Raw genomic sequence first — 5,000 nt, 5'->3', positions numbered from 1 at the left:
GAGGCGAGCTCCCGCGTACTACTAGTAGTTGCCGTCTCGCTCGGCTAGCCGAAGGCTGCTCGTCTTGTCGGTCTTCTCAGGAGGCGAACTACCGCGCGCTACTAGTACCCGCGCGCTCCCGCCTTCGCGGGTCGTTCGATTCCATATCCGAGGGCGCGTACGCGAGTACGCGAGTGGGTACCGCCCTCCGGAACTCGAGCGATAAGGGAGCGCCCCCAACCGTCCGAGATCTTCTCGGACATTTCCTTGGCTGACTAGCGACTGGCCGCTCGACGCGTCGGAGTAGCACCTAGTGCGCCGCGCGCCGAAGCCGTCCGCGAGTGCTCGCGAGGCGAGCGAAGGGTCGGGACAGTCGAAACCGTCGCTCGAGCGGTACGACTGACGAGTCGCGAGGGGCGTCCTCTCCTTCGAGAGACGCTCGCTCGGCGTTGAGGTGATCGCGCGAAAGGTGGTGAACATTAGCGACGATCGAGTCGAGCCCGGCGATCGAGGCGCGCGGCCGGGTACCATCGACGACGATCGTCGCGCGACACGCCGACGGCCGTTTTCACGAACGGCGAGACGCGTCGCGACGCGGAGGCCTCGTCGCTAGAGGCGGCGAGCGCCGACAGTCGTCGCGCGCGTCTTACGCACGGGCAGTCGTAAGACGCGAGAGTCGCGCGCGGCTTCGCGAGGAGAGACGAAGCGCGGACGCGTCTGACGCGGACGTGTGCTTCGTACGCTCGCGAGGCGGCGGCGCGCGGCGAGCCTCGAGACACGAACCTAGATTGCCGCGTCCGTCGACCGAGGCGACGGACGCTAGAGGGCGCGAGGGACCGGCAACCCCTCGCGCCCGACGCCGGCGACGTACGCGTCGACCGAGCTCTATCTGGTTGATCCTGCCAGTAATCATATGCTTGTCTCAAAGATTAAGCCATGCATGTCTAAGTACAAGCCGTGTAGACGGCGAGACTGCGGACGGCTCATTAAATCGGTTATGACTCCACTGGGGACAGACTCACCCGTGGATAACGTGCGGTAACTCCGGTGCTAATACATGCGACAAGGCTCCGACTTCGCCTCCGGGCGTGGGAAGGGCGCACTTATTAGGCGAAAACCAGCGGCTCGTCTCCGGACGGGCCTCGGTGGACGACACCCGAGTAATTGCCGCCGATCGCACGGCCTTCGAGCCGGCGACGCCTACACTGAGTTTCTGATCTATCATGCTGACGACGGTTGGTGCTATGCCAACCGTGGCGTTAACGGATAACAGAGAATCTGGGTTCGATTCTGGAGAGGCCGCATGAGAAACGGCGACCACTTCTAAGGAAGGCAGCAGGCACGCAAATTACCCACTTCGGACACCGAGAGGTAGTGACGAACAATACCGATGCGGCGCGCAAACGCGTCGCCGTAATCGGAATGAGTACACTTCAAATCCTTTAACGAGGATCCACTAGAGGGCAAGCCTGGTGCCAGCAGCCGCGGTAATTCCAGCTCTAGCAGCGTATATTTATATTGCTGCGTTTAAAAAGCTCGTAGTTGAAGCGTCAGACGCGGGAGGGCGGACGGCCGTACCGGTCGCTCTCGCCCGACCGAGCCAGGCGCGGAGGGCGCGCGTCGCTTGCACTTCGCCGTGTGAGCGCGCCGCCGCTGCACGTTCACCTTGAAGAAATTGAACCGCTTAGAGGGGGCGAGCAGCTTGAACAGCTCAGCATGGTATGATGGAAAATGGGCTCGTACTCATTTTGTTGGTTAGAGAGTCGGCGAGCCAATGATTAACAGGGACTGCCGGGGGCATTCGTACTCGGACGGGAGAGGTGAAATTCAAGGATCGTCCGAAGACGCCCTACTGCGAAAGCATTTGCCAAGAATGTTTTCATTAATCAAGAACGAAAGTCAGAGGTGCGAAGGCGATCAGATACCGCCGTAGTTCTGACCGTAAACGTTGCCGACTGGCAATTGGGCGCACTTCTACAGAAGTTGCCGCCAGCAGTATTGCCCGGGAAACCAAAGTCATTGGGTTCCGGGGGGAGTATGGTTGCAAAGCTGAAACTTAAAGGAATTGACGGAAGGGCACCACCAGGAGTGGAGCCTGCGGCTTAATTTGACTCAACACGGGAAACCTCACCCGGCCCGAACACTGTTATGACAGACAGGTTGAGAGCTCTTTCTCGATTCAGTGGTTGGTGGTGCATGGCCGTTCTTAGTTCGTGGAGCGATCTGTCTGGTTAATTCCGATAACGAACGAGACTCTTGCCTGCTAAATAGACGGCGCCGACTACGGACGGCGACCGTTCGCTTCTTAGAGGGACAAGCGGCTTTTAGCCGCGTGAAGCGGAGAGCAATAACAGGTCAGTGATGCCCTCAGATGTTCGGGGCCGCACGCGCGCTACACTGTTCGCATCAGCGTGTTTCTCCCGCGCCGGTCGGCGTGGGCAACCCGTTGAACCGCGAACGTGCTAGGGATCGGAGATTGCAATTGTTCTCCGTGAACGAGGAATTCCTTGTACTGGCGAGTCATCAGCTCGCGGGGAATCTGTCCCTGCCCTTTGTACACACCGCCCGTCGCTACTACCGATTGAGTGGTTTAGTGAGGCTCACGGACCGCGCGCGGCACACGGCGCTCTCGGGCGTCGCGTCGCGAGGCGGAAAGTGAGACGAACTTGATCACTTCTAGGAAGTAAAAGTCGTAACAAGGTTTTCGTAGGTGAACCTGCGTAAGGATCATTGTCGATGATCCGGCCGTCGTTCGAGAACGCGTTCGCGAAAGCGACGCGCTCGAGAACGTCGACCGCGAGCCCGAAGAGAAAGGGAATTGACGGTTAGCGTCGAGGCGTCGACTTCGCGTTCGACGCCGAGGCGGGAATTGACGGTTAGCGTCGAGGCGTCGACTTCGCGGTCGGCGCCGAGGCGGGAATTGACGGTTAGCGTCGAGGCGTCGACTTCGCGGTCGGCGCCGAGGCGGGAATTGACGGTTAGCGTCGAGGCGTCGACTTCGCGGTCGGCGCCGAGGCGGGAATTGACGGTTAGCGTCGAGGCGTCGACTTCGCGTTCGACGCCGAGGCGGGAATTGACGGCGCGTCGCGACGTCGACTTCGCGGTCGACGTCGAGGCGGGAATTGACGGTTACGCGAAAGGTACGGGTGCGTAGGACCGGGGTGGTCGGTAAAGTCGCGTCGCGCGTTTCGGCGCGCGCCGCGATTATCGCTCGAAGACCTCGTGCGAGCTAGCCGCCGTCGCACGGCGAGCTCGCGAGAGGCGCCCGTACCGAACTGCGCTCGTTCGTCTCGGTTTGACACACACGAGGACTGAAGCGAGGACCGGGCGAGGACTCGCGCGCGCGGGCGGCGCTGCCTGCCGCCCCGAGCGAGTCGAACGCGAACTGAGAGCGTAGCCCCGACTACGCGAAGCACAACTCTGAGCGGTGGATCACTCGGCTCGCACGTCGATGAAGAGCGCAGCCAGCTGCGTTAGGCAATGTGAACTGCAGGACACATCGATCATCGGCATCTCGAACGCACATTGTGGCCTCGGGTCATCCCGAGGCCGCGCCCGTCTGAGGGTCGTCATTCGCCGACCATCGTCGCTCGAGCGCGCCCTCGTCGGCGCCGCTCGCGACGCCCTGGGACGCTGCCGACCGCGCGTCGGCCTCGTCCTCAAGCGTACTACCGGCGCGCTCGCTCCCGAGGGGAGCGCGCGCCCGGGCCCGGACGACGCGTGACCGCGCGGAGAGAGAGAGAGACGAAGAGGTTACGGCGTAGCGCGCGCGAACGGCGACGCGCGTCGGGCGCGCGAGGTTTCGTCGAGTCGGTTCTCGACGAGCCCGCGCGGCCGCGACGCGGCGATCGCCGTCGCCTCCGTCGCTCGCGCGGCGACGGAGAGACCGCGCGCTCCCTCTTCGTCCCGCGCGGCTCTCGCGGTCGTCCGAACTCGTCTAGTACGACCTCAGATCGGACGCGACTACCCGCCGAACTTAAGCATATCAGTAAGCGGAGGAAAAGAAACTAACTAGGATTCCCCGAGTAGCGGCGAGCGAAAGGGGAGAAGCCCAGCGCCGAAGCCCGCGACCCCTCGGTCGCCGTGCGATGTGGCGTTTCGGCGGCGACTCGCGACCGTCGCTCCCGGCACGAGTATCTCTGAAAGGGTCTGCCCGAGCGGGTGTCAGCCCTCTACTCGCCGGACGAGCGTCGGACGCCCGTCGTCGTCGCGGAGTCGGGTTGCTTGAGAGTGCAGCCCAAAGCGGGTGGTAAGCTCCATCTAAGGCTAAATACCTAGTGCGAGACCGATAGCGAACAAGTACCGTGAGGGAAAGTTGCAAAGAACTTTGAAAAGAGAGTTCAAGAGTACGTGAAACCGTTCAGAGGCAAACGGACGGAACCGGGCGAGTTCGTCGTCGTCATTCAGCCGAGCGGCCGCGCTCTCTCGGGAGGGCGGTCCGATCGGTGCACTTGGCGGCGGCGGAGCGCGACGACCGCCCGTCGAGTCGTCGGAAGCCCGGCGGCTAGGTGGCGACGCGTTCGCGCGTCGTGTTATAGGCCGACCGAGGCGTTGACCGACTCGACGGGCGAGGAGCGCCTGCGGTGCACTCCCCGCGCGGGAGTGGCTCGAGGCGGCGGGCTCGCGGACGCCGGCGGCGAACTGCTCGCAGTTTGTCGTCGCGCGCGCCGTCTGTCGCGCCGCTCGACGCCACGCGGCACCCGGGGTCCGAGTCGTGTGGTTCCCGGCACTCCGTCCGACCCGTCTTGAAACACGGACCAAGGAGTTGAGCGCGCGCGCGAGTCGATGGGCTCACGCGCGAACCCCAGCGGCGCAGCTAAGGCAAAACGGGCGCGATCCGGCACTGGCGTGTCGGCGCAACGCCGGCCCGCGGGCGACTCGACGCGAGTGCCCGCGGCGCGAGAGCGCGCGCGCTCAGACCCGAAAGGTGGTGAACTATGCTTGAGCAGGGCGAAGCCAGAGGAAACTCTGGTGGAGGCTCGCAGCGATCCTGACGTGCAAATCGGTCGTCAAACTTGAGC

At 63.3% G+C, this 5,000-nt stretch overlaps 2 non-coding genes across 2 annotated transcripts in view; both read left to right on the top strand.

Annotated features, from left to right (window-relative positions):
• Window positions 1–3,395: 3,395 nt before the first annotated feature.
• Window positions 3,396–3,548, top strand: LOC137409215 (5.8S ribosomal RNA). The gene has a single exon (XR_010980451.1). It is a non-coding gene; the product is annotated as a 5.8S ribosomal RNA (ribosomal RNA).
• A 374-nt stretch (window positions 3,549–3,922) lies between these two features.
• LOC137409239 (large subunit ribosomal RNA) overlaps window positions 3,923–5,000 on the top strand; it is a 3,771-nt gene continuing 2,693 nt past the window's right edge. The window contains exon 1 of the ribosomal RNA XR_010980473.1: window positions 3,923–5,000. This exon is cut by the window's right edge and continues 2,693 nt beyond it. This is a non-coding gene — a ribosomal RNA (large subunit ribosomal RNA).

This window comes from Watersipora subatra, chromosome 11 (assembly GCF_963576615.1).
Source record: "Watersipora subatra chromosome 11, tzWatSuba1.1, whole genome shotgun sequence".
Taxonomy (NCBI): Eukaryota; Metazoa; Bryozoa; class Gymnolaemata; order Cheilostomatida; family Watersiporidae; genus Watersipora; species Watersipora subatra.
The sequence above is the reverse complement of the archived record's forward strand: the minus strand, read 5'-3'. Positions and strand labels throughout refer to the sequence as shown.